Here is an 18,514-nt window from a genome sequence, read left to right on the forward strand (position 1 = left end):
AGTAACACTTCTACATCTGAGGTGTAGGTGGCATGGATAGTATAATAAAAGTAGGAAGGACCATCCTCCAATTTCAAATTTCCTAACCCTATTGCTAATTTCCTAAACTACATTTTGGAATTACTAATAACTTGTAATGAATGATTTCTACAGTTCTCATCTCATTATCAATCTCTCAGTGCAATAGAATGGATGCATGCAAAACTACTACATATCACTGGGAAAGTGTTTGCCGATTGGCACTGTACGAGCTACAACAAAAAAAAGGCACTGAGAAGTGAGAGAAAATGCAAAATCACTAATGCTAATATATTAACAATGACTATCTTTGACAGGACACAGGAGGAGTCTCTGCTTTACTACTTAATCAGCCCAAGCAAGTGCCAAAAAGAAGTACAATTAGCTAGCGCTGAGCATCTGTGTAGATGAGGACTAAACAATATAATATTTGTAACATAAGGTTAACTTACCTGTGTGTTTTTGAGCAGCATCCTTGCTATTTGGGAAGAAAAAATATTAGCATAGAGCACAACTAATAATAATTGATTTTTTTTACTCACCGAGACCTGCAACCTTAACGCCTAGCAGGTCGAGCAGGTCCATCTCTCGATCCAGGATGTCGGCCCACCGGTGTGCTAGCTTTTGCTGGGTGCGCTGGACCCCAGAGGTGCAGAGCACGGCCCGGCACATAATCTCGCAGAGCAGATGGCACTCCCGGAGGCATACCCAGAACCAGGCCTGCCACCTGCTGCCAAGGTGGAGGGGAGGTGGAGCTGCACATAAAAGACCAAGGCAGACACCTCCAGCTTTGAAAATATGGCACAGGGCTGCAACCCTTGCTGCTGCCGCCTTCTGCAAGAAAGGCAGCAGGCAGACAAGGGCCTGATGCTCCCCTGCAGTGCCATGGTGTTGGGGATTTGGGGGGGGGGGGGATAAGAAAGGAAGGATTAGAAAAAAGGAAGAAAAAAAGTGAAGAAAAAAAATGTAAAATTTAAAGTCTTAAAACACAAAATTAAGAGAAAAGTTAAAATATAAAAAGAGAAAGAGAGAAGGTAATATAATTTTTTTTTTTTAAACTAGACAAAGTTTTTAAAAGTGGGGGATGGGAGAGATATAGAGAGGATAAAAGTAGGCCCCAGCACCATAACAAGCAAAAGAACAAGATGGCTGCACCCAAGTGAACCGTGTGGTGCCATTCGTGAGAGAATTCCAATGCAAGATGCAACTTCACATTGCCAGTGACGTTTAACGTCACATGAATGGGTATGGCAAGAAACTCGGCCCGCTAGCGGAACTCCCTGTAGAGCAACTGAGTATTTTTTTTTTCTCAGCGTAGCTCCACGTAGCGCAGTTACATGAACTCCACCCAGGCCTTATTATAAGTAGAACCCCTGGTTTTGTGATTTTAATTTTTTAACATTTCCATCTATATTTATCCATATTTATTTTTTGTCCATCTTATCGGTATCTATCCATATTCACTCTGTGTACTGAGAATAAATGGACTCATATAATGGTATATTTCTACACTTTTTTAACTGATGAACATGCCTGGCATGTTTTAGCAAATTAAGTAGCCAAATATAATACAACTCTACACCCAGAGTAAATATTACAATTATATAATATGTATATTAACATATTGCTGTAGTTAAGGAAATCTCCTCCTGTTTTTAATTCCTATGCCATCTGTCTGCTCAGCTGTTAGCCTGCAATTAATTAAAGACAGCATAGAGAATTACTCACGAGAAGCCCCATTTTCAGTATCTTTCCACTTTTAAAAGTAAGTACAGACAGGAAACACATTGTCTGTAAAAATCAGTAAAAACAGAAAACTGGAAGCCTCAGTGTTAAGGTCCATCTCTCCATTGGTTAACATTGGGTTACCTTAATACATTTAATAAGTACTAACTTTAGATTGGGAGCAGAAACAAATATACTGTTTACACTCAACTTAATTGTAGTTTAGTTTCCTCCTTAATGGTTAGTTTGAATTTTAAGTTGCATTTCTGAAAATGCCACTTTTGGAAAGTTGCCATTTTTGTCCACAACCAACTGTGCCTTTCTGTAAATGTTCTGGGTCACATCACTATGAATGGCTCTGTCGCTGAGGGTTTGTGTATTGCTTGGAGACGGTAACAGAATATAGGCTTCGGTGTGTACAGGATGGGCCATCTTGAAAAGATTTCTGGAGTAGCTGTGTTCAGCCTCACTTACACTTTAAAGAGCTTTGTCCACAGCACACACAAATAACATGACATCAGGTCTGCCCTGCCTTGTCACCCCCAGATAGTTTGAAGCCTTGAACAGGGAAGGCAGAAGAACTTTCCTGACCCAGATATGAGAGTAGGACAGGAAGCACCCCCACACTCCACACAAAAGCTGACTCCAGGTATAAATATTTGACTTCCAGAGCCGAGCCACACTTCAGAAGACTCCTGGACCTGTGATTCAGAAGAAGGACTGCCCTTCTGACAGAGACTTGCTGCTTGAAGTACTGCTTTGCTGTCTGAGAAGGAATATTGGACCTGCTTGCCTTCATTAGTGGTGACCCAGAGTGACCCCAAGGGTCATGTAGCTCATCCTGTGTGAGTTACAGGCACACTAAAAGCTTCAGAGGCCACCCTGCAACTGCCTAGCTAACCTGCTGTAACTGAACTTGCCAGGACCCACAGCTGGACCTGCCTGAGCCCTGCTGATGGCCTCTGCTGGAGTGAGTCCTGATCCCCCTGAGGTGCCCTTGCCCTTATCCTGGAAATGGGGCTAGTATCAGTGGAACGTCCTCCAAGAAGAAAAGTTGAAAAGTCTGAGTTTCGTGCTTCTTGTTTCTGCAAACCGGACCATTCATGCTGAAACTCTGTCATCCGTGAACTGGAAGCTATAGAGAAACCTGCACTTTGCACTGACAGCTACTGTCAACGACGACAGGCAATGCACAATTTGCACTTCGCGCTACAGCATCTCTTGAAATTCACCAGTGCAAAGCTATAGTGACAATCAGATTTTCATGCTGCAGCAACTACCATACATGATGCTTGACGTGCTCTTCATGCAGAAAAGCCGCCTCCTTGCAGCCTCCTCCAACACAAAGGAACTCTTTGCACCAAACTTGAGAAGACTAACTTGCTTACTGTATTCAACCTATACTCTATCACAGGTCGGTCTGAACCTGTGACTTTCCCCTCACACTTGCATGACTAGAAGACGCGGGTAGCACTTTGTGCTTTTAGGCAATATTTTCACAAGAAACTATAAAATGTAATACATTTGGTTGTACTGATTGGATTTCTTTTGTTCTGTTACCATTTTATTTAATAAAATGTACCCTACTTTTCTAAACTGGTTTGGGATTTTCTTGTGTTTTTCACTTTATTACTGTTTGTGTGCAGCATAAATATTTCACACATGGACTTTATTTTAATCCTGATTGCTTTTTTTCCATGCTTTTGTGCCAAGCAACCTGAAGGTTATGCTCAGGTAATGCAGTAGGTTTTGTGGTTCACTCTGGAAAGTATTGCAGTTGTTACTTAAGTGGGGCTTCTACTGCCTCAACCAGTAACCCAATTTTAAACACTCTCATATTCAGAAGGCAGTGATTTTCGGCAGTCAAGACCACTGCGGCAATGTTTTGCAGTATGCTGCGATGATTTAGATGCAAGACAGAAAAGGATCAAAGAGAAATTTGTGTTGGCCTAAAACAAGCTGCACAGAAAGGATTTCAGAATTGCCCATGTTTGGTGAATTCAGATCATAATCCTCGTGTTGGTGCAGGAATGCACACAGTTGGATAGCACACCCCTTTTCAGCCCTTTCCTAATCTAATCAGGGGGTACACGGGTGTCCGGCTTTGCAGGAAATGGGGAGGTCCACTTGCTGGACCAAATGTTTTTCCCTCCTTCGAAGTACAGTTTGGCTGCTCTTCCCCCATTTTGTTTTACCATCTGCTAAGGCTGTTCTCCTCCCCCAGACACATCTTTTGTCCTCAGCCCAGGCTACTTCACACCTCACCAAGCCAGCCTGGTCAAGCTGCCAGAGGCTGGCCAATCAGAGAAGGGCACTACAGGGCTGAAGTTGTCAACTTTGAGGTAAAGTTCTAAAACTCTTTCCCTGAGTTAGTTATATTAAATTCAACAATGACAAGTTGCTGCATTTATTACAACAATGGGTTTGATACTAAACTTGAAATATTGAGCTCCTTTTGATACTTTATTAATTAAAAATAAAGTCACCTTATGTTAGCGTATGGAGCTCAATCATTACAGTGAGGGAAACATGAATTTGTTTTTTGTTTTTTTAATCACCAAGGCTTATAAAACACTTTATTAAAAAAAGTCCCTATGTATAGTTACATAGCACCCAGCCCTAGGGGCACTTAGGGCACACCTTAGGGGTGACTTATATGTACAATTAAGGTAGTTTTGGCCTTTAGAAGAACTTTTAATTCCAAGGTCAAATTTGGGGGTAACATTCATTTAAAAGCAGCCAGCAAGGCAGGCCTGGTTTTGAAAATGACACTGTACACCACAGCAGTACATCTATGGGGATACTATATATGCTAGAGTTCCTAAACCTACATACCCTACCATATACAAGGGACTTATAGGTAGGTTGATACAGCAAATTATAATTAGCCTAATTTTGCATAATCCATTTTACACAGAGCTCTGGCCTTGGAACTGGTAAGCAGTACCCAGGGCACAGCCAAGAGTCGGTGACTAAAAGGTTTGTGGGTGACCAGGGCAAAAAGGAGGCCTTTCCTACACTGCCCCCAGATGAAAAGTGATGGGTACTAACCTACACCCTGATAGTCCTCATCAGCTAAGTGGAATAACCGGGAAAGGCCATCTGCATTGCAATGGGCAGTCTCAGGTCCATGATCTACTGTAAAGTCCATACCCTGTAGGGAAATGGGTCACCTTAACAGTTTTAGGTTCTCCCACCTCATCTGCATGAGCCATCTGAGAGGTCTGTGGTTGGTTTGAACACTGAAGTGAGTGCCAAGCAGGCATGCCCCAACGTCTTCAGGGACCAGATCACAGCAAATGCCTCCCTCTGACTTGCACTCCATCTTTGTTCTCAAGGGAGTAGTCGCCTGCTGATGAAGGCAACTGGACGTTCCTGGACCTCTTCATTGACTTGGGCTAACACTGCCCAAATCCCTGTCTCTGAATCATCTGCTTGCACTATAAACCCTTTGTTGCAGTCAGGGGCCAGTAGTACTGATGTTTAACAATTATCCTTCTTCAGAGTGTCAAAGGCTCTCTGACACTCTAGGGTCAAATGACCTTTATAGGCTTCTTCTTTGAGGTGAGTTCTGTCAGAGGGGCCACGATTGCCCCATACTTCTGAACAAACCTCCTGTAATACCCAGTCTGGCCAAGAAAGGCCCTGACCTGACTCTGGGTTTTAGGAGCTGCCCAATCAAGGATGGTCTGGATCTTGGGGTGGAGAGGCTGTACATGGTACACCACTGAACTCTGCCCTATCTGGTATTTGCTTGCCTTGATAGTCAGGCCTGCCTGAAGCACTTCCCTCAGGTGCACCAAGTGATCTTCGCAGATGAGACTGAATACAGCTATATCACCCAGATACGCTGCAGAGAATGATTCCAACCAAGACATGACTGTTCACCAACCTTTGGAAGGTGATGAGGGCATTTTAAAAAACAAAAGGCATCACTTTGAATCAAAAGTGGCCCTCTTGGGTGGTAAATGCAGACTGCTCCTTAGCTCCTGGACTTAAAGCAGTCTGCCACTATCCTGAGTTCAAGTCAATGTGCTCAGGAACTTAGCAGCCCCCAACCTATCAATGAGCTCATCTGCTCTAGGTACGGGGTGAACACCAGTCCTGACGACTGCATTTAAACCTCTGTAGTCTACACAGAATCTTATTGCTTTCTTCCCACCTTGGAGAATAGGTTTGGGTACCAGCACCACTCGATTGACCCATGGACTATCAAAGGGCCCAGTTACCTTCAGCTCCAACATCTTGGCTACCTCAACTTTGATGTTGGCTCTGACCTGGTCTGACAAACTGTACAACTTGTTTTTGACAGGTAAGCTGTCACAAGTGTCAATGTCATGGACACACCAATTGGTGACTCCAGGGGTCGGAGAGAAAAGCCCAGCAAACTGCTTCAACACTTGTCTGCAGTCTTTCTGCTGCAGTGCTGTCAACTTGGGAGAGAGTACTACTCCCTCCACTGACCCATCTTGTACATCGGTGGAGAGGAGGTCTGGCAGAGGTTTACTCTCCTCCTCCTTTCCCTCATCTGTGACCATAAGCATGGTCATGTCTGCCCTGTCTTGGTGTAGTTTCAATCTGTTTACATGCAGGATCTTATGTGGATTCCTGGGGTGGCAAGGTCCAGCAGGTAGGTGACCTCACCCTTTTTCTCCAGAATGGGGTAGGGACCAATCCACTTGGCCAGGAGGTCCCTAGAAGTCAAAGGCTCCAAATCCACCAATTGACCTGGGTGGTACTTTGGCATGGTAGCCTTCTGGTCAAGCCAGAGCTTAATGAGCTCTTTGATGGCCTCCAGGTTGCTGCTTGCTTCTTCATATACTTAGCCATATGTGACCGCAGGCCCAGCACATAATCAAGTGATTCTGCTTGGACTCTGAGAAGCTTCTCCCAAGACTCTCACCAAGCACAATGGGCCTCTTACAGGGTACCCAAACAGTAACTCAAAGGGGCTGAATCTGACTCCCTTTTGTGGTACCTCCCTGTATGAAAACAGAAGGCATGGGAGAAGAACATCCCGTCTTCTAAATTTGTTAGACAAAGCCATTATCATGTTCTTCAGGGTCTTGTTACACTCATCCCACGTTACTTTCAGCTGGGCAGACAAAGTTTGTTCCAATATCTGAGACCGCCTCCTTTGGGAATCCACCAAAATGTATCTGTTACCTGAGGCAGTTGGTGGGTCTAGGGGACCGGCAATGACAATCCCACCCTCTCAAATGAAATCCCAACTGCTGGCAGTGGTATTAAGGGAGCCTTTGGCTTGATCCTTTTCTTGCCACTGGCCTGACAGGTGACACAGGAGTTGCAAAACTTGTTGACTTTTTTGACTTATAGGGCCAGTAAAAATGGTTGACTAACATGTTCCAGGTCCTGGTCTGCCCCAGATGTCCTCCTAAGGGAATGTCATGGGTTAGAGTTAGGAGGAATTCTCTATACCTCTGGGGGGACCACCACTCTCCTGGTTTCCCCTGGTTTGGGGTCCCTTGCCTCAGTGTAGAGAACTCCAACCCCTGTGATGCGGCATTTTTCTTCCTCGCGATGAGTTGATTTCCAGACAGGGCACCTCGGAGCCGTGCATAATCGGGATGACTTTGACACCCAGGGACAATGCGTGAGAAATCCAGTTGCACGGTTTTAGAAGACCATGCTGCATGGGGTTTGTGACATTATCAACCGCTGTAAACGGGTGTTGCGCATTGTTTCTCCAGCTGTGATGCGCCGATCTCCCAGCTGCGATGCAGGGGAGTGTCGATTTTAGCCGTGAAGCCAGCAGCATGTCGTTTATCAGCATTCTGTGTGTGGATTTCACCTGTTCTGCCAACTTCACCTTTCAAGGGACCATGCACTGGTTAGGACAACACTTGGCAGGGAAGAAGTCTCAGCAGCGAGTCCAGGTGCTGACAGAGGACGTTTTTGATGGCCCTGAGACTTCAAAACAGGAGGCAAGCTCAGTTTAAGCCCTTAGAGATTCTTCTCAAGCAGAATGCACAACCAAGTCCAGGGTTTGTCACCTTTCACAGGCAGAATCAGCAACTGCAGGATAGCACCAAAGCACAGTCACAGGCAGTGGCAGTACTTTTCCTCAGCACTTCTCCTTGGCAGAGGTTCATCTTGAATCCAGAAGTGATCTTGAAGAAATCTAAGGTCTGGGGTTTTGGGTCCACTACTTATACACCATTCTGCCTTTGAAGTAGGCAAACCTCAAAGAAAAGTCTCTGTTGTTCACAAGATCCTGCCTTGCCCAGGCCAGGCCCCAGACACACACCATGGGGTTGGAGACTGCATTGTGAGAGGGCAGACACAGCCCATTCATTTGTAAATGACACTCCTCCTTCCACTCTAGCACAGATGGCCCATCAGGATATGCAGGCTACGCCCCACTTCCCTTTGTCTCACTGTCTAGAGGGAATTCACAAACTGACCAACTGTCAAACTGACCCAGACAGGGAATCCACAAACAGGCAGTCACAGAATGGTTTAAGCAAGAAAATACCCACTTTCTAAAAGTGGCATTTTCAAACTAACAATCTAAAAACCAACTTCACTAAAAGATGTATTTTTAAATTGTGAGCTCTGATACACCAAACTTCATTTTTCTATCCGCTCTCAAAGGGAATCTGCACTGTAAAAATACTTAAGGACAGCCCCCATGTTAACGTGCAGGAGAGATAGGCCTTTCAACCGTGAAAACTGAATTTAGCAGTATTTCACTGTTAGGACATGTAAAACACACCAGTACACATCTCACCTTCACCAAACACTGTACCCTGCCCATTGAGCTACTTAGGGCCTTCCTAAGGGGTGCCTCCCATGTATAAAATGGGAAGGTTTAGGCCTGTCAAGTGGGTACATTGGCAGGTCTGAGACATATTTACATGGCTACTCATGTGGGTGGCACAATCAGTGCTACATGCCCACCAGTAGCATTTGATTTACCGGCCTTTGATTTACAGGCCCTGGGCACCTCTAGTGCACTTTACTATGGACTTACTAGTAAATAAAACATGCCAATCATGGGTAAACCAATCAACAATACAATTAACATGGAAAGCATATGCACTGGTTAGCAGTGGTAAAGTGCCCAGAGTCCTAAAGCCAACAAAAACAGGTCCGAACAAATAGGAGGAAGGGGGCAAAAAATTGAGGATGTCCCCACAAAAAGGGCCAGGTCCAACAATGAAGGTCCAGCATTTGTGCATGAACACTTCTTTCCACCTCTGACCATTCAGATGCTTCCACATATTTTCCCAGCAGACACTCCATTGGGAGGGCAAGTGCTACAACTACCTTTTTAGGAAGCACTGACACTCCCCATTTTAAGTTCACCATTTCCATGGGGTGGAGCTTGGTTCTACTGTGTGGATATGACACCTGGTAGAATACACCAGGCAAGACCGCTCTGAAGAAACCAGTTGTTCTGTGACCGTAATCACTCTGGTTCCTGTATCTCTCAGAGCCTCCACCTCAGTCTCATTGTCTATAGGCCCCTGTCTATACCTCTCCATGCTGGGAGGTAAGTTGGCCATCACTGCAATATCCACCCCATCCACAGACACTAAGTGACCTTTGTGTACCTTGATCCCTGTGCCAACTTCCACACCTACACTAGGAGGGCTTAGTTGGGCAAACAGCATCCCTCTTTTGTGTCCTAGCTGGTGACACTCAAAACACTTGCCGGCCTTGGCAAGTTCTTGGAACTTTCCTGCCTTAGCAGGGTCATAATGCTTCCTCTGGTACCCTTTCCCCTTTGAAGTGGTAAGGCTCAGGGCTCCCCCTCCCTGTGAAGGTTTTGGGGAATCTTGTGAGGACTCTTGGACTTTTAATCCTCTTTCCCTTCATTCTTTCCCTGGGAAGAACCTTGCCCTGCCTTTTTCTGATCACCCCCTGTGGTTTTGTTTTCAGCTCTGGTTTTCAACCATTCATCTGTGGCCTCATCCAGCTCTCTGTGGCTGGTCAACTTAGAGTCAGCTAGACACTGGTGCAACCTCTCTTGGACACAATTAGTTAGAAGGTGCTCCCTCATAATCAAATTGTATAGACCCTCATAGATACTTACCTTGTTGCCCTGTATCCAGCCCTCTAGTGCCTTTACTGAAATGTCCACAAAGTCAGTTCAGGACTGGGTAGCTACCTTCCAGGTGTCACTGAACTTGAGCCTGTATTGCTCTGGGGTCTGACCAATCTTTCTGGTTAAGCACTTCTTTATACTGGGATAGGAATCTGTTTCCTCCTCCCCTAGGGTCAAAAATCTAGCCTTCCCAGAAACTGGGATATTCCCTTGTCCGATTTTATTTGTTTTGGTGTCAAATTAAAGATACAAATATAATCTATTTTTATGAATATAATCTATTTTTATAAATTGGTTGTGGATTTTTTTAGTGTATCTTGTGTTTTATTTTAATACTGTTTTGTGATTTTTAAATGCTTTACACACCTGTCTCCTAAGTTAAGCCTAACTGCTCATTGCCACGCTACCAAGGGTTGAGCTCAGATTCATTTATTGAGAACTAACTGGACCTAGTGGGGGTTAGTGGCCTATTGCTAAGTGTAGGTACTTACCTGCCCTTACCAATAATCCACTTTCCAACAGATAAGGAATGCTATGAACCAGTTGACTACAATGAAACATGCAGGTCCAATACTGCGTATTATGACAACATTGACGAGAACACTGTGCATGGCTAGGGTGCAAGTTATAGTTACCTTAGGACAAGAATTATTGTAACTTGAGTTAACAATAACTGACTGCTCAATTTCTATGGTTCTGTGTATATAATATTTTTAATATTTAGGGTGGGTATGGGTTTTTGGGTGGTAAGGGATTTTTTTTTACAAACGTGCAATATGGTTACATTTCCCATGATTTGTGTTGTAAAAAGAACTCATTGTAAAGGCATACACAAGGTCAACAATTGTGTTCTAAACGCCTTTTATTGTAAAGACATTTTCATTATAAAGCCTTCGTTCTAAAAGTATCTCATTTATCCTTCCAGATAAAGGCTGCTTCCCTGTAAAAACAGTCACCAGGTTAAGAGCAAGAGGGTACCCCCACTGACTGATTATTATTGGCACAGAACCGCACCTCCAAGTGTTCATGGGAGATGTCTCTTTTGGGCCCAAGAAATCTAAGGGAAAAGCTGAGCAATCATGTATGTTTATAACTACCTATAGTAGTCAACACTGGAATGTGAGAAGTGTTCTCTAGAAACATTGGAATCTACTTTGTAAAGTAGAAACATTGGAATCTACTTTGTAAAGACCCAGTAATAGGAATGGAGTTGGGTAGAAAACCTCAAATTACTTACAGGAGAACGATGTCTTTGAGGGATACATTAGTGGGCAATACAATAAGCCAGAGGAAAAAAACACTGGTAAAATGCCTAAAGCGGGGTTCACCGGTGATAAAGGTGCAAGGCATGTGAATAGGGTGTTAACCTTAAAGAAATGTGTATCAATAGAAAAGAGACATTTCAAATTAAACAGCATCTGAACAGCAAGAATGAATATTCAGTGTGTTTTGTTCTGTCCTTTCAGAAAGGTGTATATAGCCAGTACCATTCTTCTGGCACACAAAAGGCTGCTGCAGCCCCTTCTAGTGATCAAAAATTTGAATGATTCTTACCCTACAGCCAGTCATTTTGAGTCAGTACACCAATCACATCTGACCAACCTTACTTAGGCATATTAGATGGTATTCCTAAAGTGCACAGAGGGGGCAACAGGGAATTACAACTAAGAAGGTTGGAATCCAGACTTATTCTCAGGTTTGATACCTAAGAGCCTAAGGATCTTAACAAAGTTGAAGAGCTTTAAATTAATTTATTATACTGTTGAGATGCAGCAATATGTTTATGTACATCACACTCTTCGGGTGTTTTTAATCCTAATTTTGTTTTTTTTGTGTTTATGATTACAGGAATGCAACTGGCATAGAGGCAGACAGCTTTTGAAAAGGATTTTTGTGAAGATAGTAAGACAGACAACACAAAGGGAAGTGCCCATATGGGCCTGCAATCAGTGTTATCTTCTTCATTGTTATAACTTGTTCACTGCTTTTTTGTGGTGTTCATTGGTTGTATAATACTGAGGGGGTGGTGTCTTCTGTTTTGAGCTAAGTATGCCCAATTGGGTGGCAATTAGTGAGACACCAGTTGTTTTGTGAGAGATACAATGCCTGTATTTTTCAGTTTGGAATCATGTGCAATACATTCTAATTTGATAATAGAACACCCGAAGTGACATCCTCTCCTCTCAGATTGATATAATATTTTATTTTTATTTTATTTCAAATCTTAGTTCGGAGTTTACAATGCATGATGAATTATTTACTATGCCCACCAGGGCTAGATTGGCATGTATGCTTTGAAAATATGTGGGTTTTTTTCTGGATGCAAACAATGTTGCTATTTTAATGTTTCATCAAGAAGAAGTGATTTAGGGCCTCATTATGAGTTTGGCAGTCCATATTATGAGTCACTAGGTCCTTTGGAGCAAAGACCACAGCGTTTCAGCTGGCACTGCCAGGCAGTACAGACCGCCACAGTCAAGGGGCTGCACCGGCATCCCGGCAGAGCCTGTGTTTCCACGGGACCTATTATGAGGTTGGACACCACCAATGTGACCGTTGCAGGCGAACCACTACATCTCAGAAGGCAGAAACGGACAGTAAAAAGGGAGACACTCACCTGCAGGCAGTCTTACTGATGCGATGCCGCCATGGAGCCCATCATACATGTCCTGCCACTTCTAATGGTCCTCAAGGGTGCATGAAACTTACACCACCATGGACACCACCAACCATAAGTACACACACCTAGCTGTATCAGAACGCTAAATAACAGGTGGGAGCACCGTTGTACACATCATAGAGTGGGCACGCCACGAGCATCAAGTACATGTCACATCCCATACACAGTCTGAAACATACATCAACATGGACACATTCACAGTCACAATACACCCCTTTTGGGCAGCTCAATCATACTGCACTGCAACACCACACAAAAGCACAGTGTCACACATCTCTGCAACAGGGACAGTGAAGTCTGCACAACATTAACCCATACAACACCAACCACACACAAATATCCTGTATTTAAAAACAACCCACACACTCACATTCCACACAGGTCAGGGACTGTCATCACATACAACACACGACTGTGTTAATGTGCCATGGATCACATACAATACCACCATGGGACAGACCTACAATGGACACTTACATCACACACATCACAGCACAATGGAACACAATGACATGCACATTCTACAGAGAAACAAATAGACAAAAAGCACCATGTACACAATACTTGCACAATTGGGATGGGGGCACCAGCAACACTCGGGGTAGGGGGCTGCATGGGGAAAACATCACCTTGCAACTGCCTTAAAACATTTGCACGGAACATGGCCCTAAAGGTGTCTCAAGGACAAACAGTACTAGACACAGATGGCATGCCCATCTTCACAATGTGGAAGTGCAAACCAACAAGCACAAAAAACTCCCAACTGCATAGGACATACCTCTACAGGAACTAGCTGCAAGGGACACACAGGAAAATTGATACATGCACAGTCTAATGTAAATAAAGTTAGCACATCTGAACACACTCCATGTCTGCACTAACAAAACTCAAGCTGACACACATCAGATGAATACATAAGCCATATCAGGGGACATGTCAAACACCATACATGATCACATTGGACAACACAAGATGAAATACTTACCATAACAAACAGTACACAATGCAATGACACCATAATTGCACGTGCACACACATATACATACACTAAATATGTACCCTTTATGGGCAGTGCTGTTGTCCTCCCAGACAAGTCACACATTACAAGCAACAGTAAATGGAGCTGCAAGCAGGCATAACATACAAATCTGGAAGCACAAAACACAAGTTAATCAGGAGCAAAAAAAAGGTAGAAAAAGGAATTGCAGGACAAATGTATACCCAAGGAAACAAAGTGTTTGGGTTTATTGAACCAGAAATAACAAAGTCCGAAAGCTATGAGCTCAGGGATTATCTGGGGGAGTGAAGGCAGTGGGTCAGATTTGGTGGTGGGGTTGGGCTTGGGAAGGGTGGTCTTCTTCAGAGGGTTAGGCTTCTTGGGAGGGGGCTTCTTCTTGGGGTAGTGGTATGGGTGCTTTCAGGGAGGATAGGGAGGTCTTGGAGGGGGAAACAATGGCCATGGAGGTGGGTGTGGGCCTCTTGAGTTTGGTGCGGAAGGTGGAGGGAACAGGGCAAAGGTCAAGATCTAACAAAAAGTCTCTTTGGGACACTGGGACAGTCATCAGAATGGGGTTGGGATTTGGAGGCTGAGGGAGTGGTTGTATACTGTGTTGGTGTATGTGTTATTGATGGGTGCATGCTTATGCGAAGTCTACTTGTGTTTGGTGGGTGCCTGTTGGGTGGGTGGTTTCTGTGTCTTGTGGGGCTGGGAGGCAGAGGTCCTGAAGGATGCAGTGGTGGGTGGGTGTGTGGCTGTTGGGATGGTGATTGCTGGTGTGGTAGATGTGGTTGATGTCTGTGTGTCTATAGTAGTGGTGTCTGTGGGTGTGGTGCTTGTGGTGGATGTCTGTGGGTCTTCTGGGGTAGTGTCTGCATTTTTGATGGATGTGGTGGGTATGCCAATAACTATTGGTGTGGTGCCTGTGGGCATGCTGGATGTGGTGTGTGTGATGCTGGGAGTGGTAAAGATCAAGGGAAAATGTGATTGTTGCTGTGTCTGTGGGTGGATGCTGTTTGTGTGCATGCCGCTGTGTTTTGTGCTGCTTGTGTTTGTGTGTGCTCTTCTTGGATGTTGAGGTGTATGTCTGTGGATCAGACTGTGTGCTTTGGTAGGTAGGGGAAGGGAGTATTTGGAGTGTGAAGAGGGAGGTGGAGGGAGGACAGAAGGTGGGGGGGGTGACAGGCTGCATTGACAATGGCTTTCTGACCCACAGAGATGCTGCTCAGGAGGTCAATAGCTTCCTCACTGAGGGGAGCAGCAGTAATAGGGGCTGGGGAGGAGGTGCCTGTTGCAAAGGAGAAGCCCACCTTCTTGGGTGAGCGGTCACTGCCAACTAGGTATGCAGCAACAGGGAGGGTGGTGATAGAACAGGGGGTGACGGACAAGGTGGGTACTGAGGGTACTGTGGGGTCTGCCACCACTTGGGAGTGGCCACTGGAGGAGGAATCTGATGATGAGGAAGTTCCAGTCTCCCCCATGGCACTCCCCTCTGCGTTCATGGAGTCTTGACCCTAGGTCCCGTGGCCATATGCTTCCCCACTTGGCTCGGCCCCATCCCCTTCACTTGCTTGTGCTTATGCTGCAAAGACAAAGAGGAATAGGGTCTTCACATATCCATAAACACACTTGAACCACAGCTCTGATTAGCAAACGTGATCATGATGTCACGTAGGCCTAGGGGCAAACTCCATATAAGTGGACCATTGTAGGAATTTGGCTCTGCATGTACTATTTCATAGTAAGAAATAGCATGCACAGAGTCCAAGGGTTCCCCTTAGAGGTAAGATAGCGGAAAAAATATATAATTCTATTGCTCTATTTTGTGGTAGTGTGGTCGAGCAGTAGGCTTATCAGAGGGTAGTGTTAAGCATTTGTTGTACACATACAGGCAATAAATGAGAACCACACACTCAAAGACAATTCCACAGGTTCAAGATTTACAATCAATACTTCAAATGAAAGGTATTTCACTTAGGTAACTTAGGAACTTTGAATCAGCAAAATAGCATGTACAGTTTTCACAAAAATGGCAATAAGCTGTTTTAAAACTAGACACTGTGCAAATTTCAACAGTTCTTGGGGGAGGTAAGTGTTTGTTAGTTTTGCAGGTAAGTAAAACACCTACAGGGTTCAAAGTTGGGTCCAAGGTAGCCCACCGTTGGGGGTTCAGAGCAACCCCAAAGTTACCACACCAGCAGCTCAGGGCTGGTCAGGTGCAGAGGTCAAAGTGGTGCCCAAAATGCATAGGCTTCAATGGAGAAGGGGGTGCCCCGGTTCCAGTCTGCCAGCAGGTAGGTACCCGTGTCTTCGGAGGGCAGACCAGGGGGGTTTTGTAGGGCACCGGGGGGGACACAAGTCAGCACAGAAAGTACACCCTCAGCGGCACGGGGGCGGCCGGGTGCAGAGTGCAAACAGGCGTCGGGTTTGCGATTGGTTTCAATAGGAGACCCAGGGGTCTCTTCAGTGAAGCAGGCAGGCAAGGGGGGGTGCTCCTCTGGGTAGCCACCACCTGGGCAAGGAAGAGGGCCACCTGGGGGTCAATTCTGCACTGGAGGTCGGATCCTTCAGTTCCTGGGGGCTGCGGGTACAGTGTCTTTACCAGGCATCGGGTTCTTAGAAGCAGGCAGTCGCGGTCAGTGGGAGCCTCTGGATTCCCTCTGCAGGCGTCGCTGGGGGGGGCTCAGGAAGGTCAACTCTGGCTACTCACAGGGTCGTAGTCACCGGGAAGTCCTCCCTGTAGTGTTGTTTCTCCGCAGGTCGAGCCGGGGGCGTTGGGTGCAGAGTGGAAAGTCTCAAGCTTCCGGCGGGAAACGTGGAGTCCTTTTAAAGTTGTTTCTATGTTGCAAAGTTGTTTCTTCTTTGGAGCAGAGCCGCTGTCCTCAGGAGTTCTTGGTTCTTTTAGATGCAGGGTAGTCCTCTGAGGCTTCAGAGGTCGCTGGACCCTGTGGAACGCGTCGCTGTTGCAGTTTTTCTTGAAGTAGGGAGACAGGCCGGTAGGGCTGGGGCCAAAGCAGTTGGTGTCTCCGTCTTCTCTGCAGGGCTTTCAGGTCAGCAGTCCTTCTTCGTCTTCAGGTTGCAGGAATCTATCTTGCTAGGTTCTGGGGGCCCCTAAATACTCAATTTAGGGTTGTGTTTAGGTCTGGGGGGTTAGTAGCCAATGGCTGCTAGCCCTGAGGGTGGCTACACCCTCTTTGTGCCTCCTCCCTGACGGGAGGGGGGCACATCCCTAATCCTATTGGGGGAATCCTCCATCTGCAAGATGGAGGATTTCTAAAAGTCCAAGTCACCTCCGCTCAGGACACCTTAGGGGCTGTCCTGACTGGCCAGTGACTCCTCCTTGTTTTTCTCATTATCTCCTCCGGCCTTGGGGCCAAAAGTGGGGCCGTGGCCAGAGGGGATCTCCACTAGCTGGAGTGCCCTGGGGCACTGTAACAAAGGGGGTGACCCTTTGAGGCTCACCGCCAGGTGTCACAGTTCCTGCAGGGGGAGGTGTGAAGCACCTCCACCCAGTACAGGCTTTGTTACTAGCCACAGAGTGACAAAGGCACTCTCCCCATGTGGCCAGCAACATGTCTGGTGTGTGGCAGGCTGGTAAAACTAGTCAGCCCACACTGGAAGTTGGGTATGTTTTCAGAGGGCATCTCTAAGATGCCCTCTGGGGTGTATTTCACAAAAAAAATGTCCACTGGTATCAGTGTGCATTTATTGTGCTGAGAAGTTTGATACCAAACTTCCCAGTTTTCAGTGTAGCCATTATGGTGCTGTGGAGATCGTGTTTGACAGATTCCCAGACCATATCCTCTTATGGCTACCCTGCACTTACAATGTCTAAGGTTTTGCTTAGACACTGTAGGGGCATAGTGCTCATGCACCTATGCCCTCACCTATGGTATAGTGCACCCTGCCTTAGGGCTGTAAGGCCTGCTAGAGGGGTGACTTATCTATGCCATAGGCAGTGTGAGGTTGGCATGGCACCCTGAGGGGAGTGCAATGTTGACTTAGTCATTTTCTCCCCACCAGCACACACAAGCTGGGAAGCAGTGTGTTTGTGCGGAGTGAGGGGTCCCCAGGGTGGCATAAGACATGCTGCAGCCCTTAGAGACCTTCCCTGGCATCAGGGCCCTTGGTACCAGGGGTACCAGTTACAAGGGACTTACCTGGATGCCAGGGTGTGCCAATTGTGGAAACAAAGGTACAGTTTTAGGGAAAGAACACTGGTGCTGGGGCCTGGTTAGCAGGCCTCAGCACTCTTTCAAATCATAACCTGGCATCAGCGAAGGCAAAAAGTCAGCGGGTAACCATGCCAAGGAGGCATTTCCTTACAACCATCCACAGGATATACCATATGCATGCCATCTGAGCTGGCAACAGTTGCTCACAGGAAAATCAGGATCTCACAATACTACAATTGCATGGCTGAAGTTGTGAAATCACCATTACCAGTCAACCATTTGGAGACAACATCACCCACAAAGTGTTGGCCCATAGAGCAGACCTCAGTCACCTGTTGGCATACAAATGTATGACAATGCAAAGTCCATTCCCACAGATCCCACACAAGGCCTTGCACACATCCATTTGTCACATACATCATGACTCTACAATAAGAAATGATGCTCCAAACTTCAGCCATGTCAATGGCAAAAGTACAATAGCCTGGAGTCAGTGACATTATTGTCCCAGTAGAGACAAGGCGGTAGTCTCAATGTAGTACAGATGGGCGTGTGGCATGGAAATGACATGGAAATGAACACTGCAGACATCATGTCCAGTATGTCAGGGAGAGGTGTCCCCAAAAAAACACAATTAATCTGCAAGCCCCAGAGTCATAGCCACTAATGTCTGGCACCCCTTTCAATTACATACACTGAGGGCTTTAGTAGAAGCCATCAGTCCGATGCATGTCAGAGAGACATAGAGGTAGCAAGAACTTGTAGGAGCCCCACAACATGTGCCCTTTGGGAAGCTACATCCCCATCCCCATCGTGGTCATGCAAACCCAGATGTCTGTTTGTGAATG

Source organism: Pleurodeles waltl, chromosome 9 (assembly GCF_031143425.1).
Source record: "Pleurodeles waltl isolate 20211129_DDA chromosome 9, aPleWal1.hap1.20221129, whole genome shotgun sequence".
NCBI classification, from domain to species: Eukaryota; Metazoa; Chordata; class Amphibia; order Caudata; family Salamandridae; genus Pleurodeles; species Pleurodeles waltl.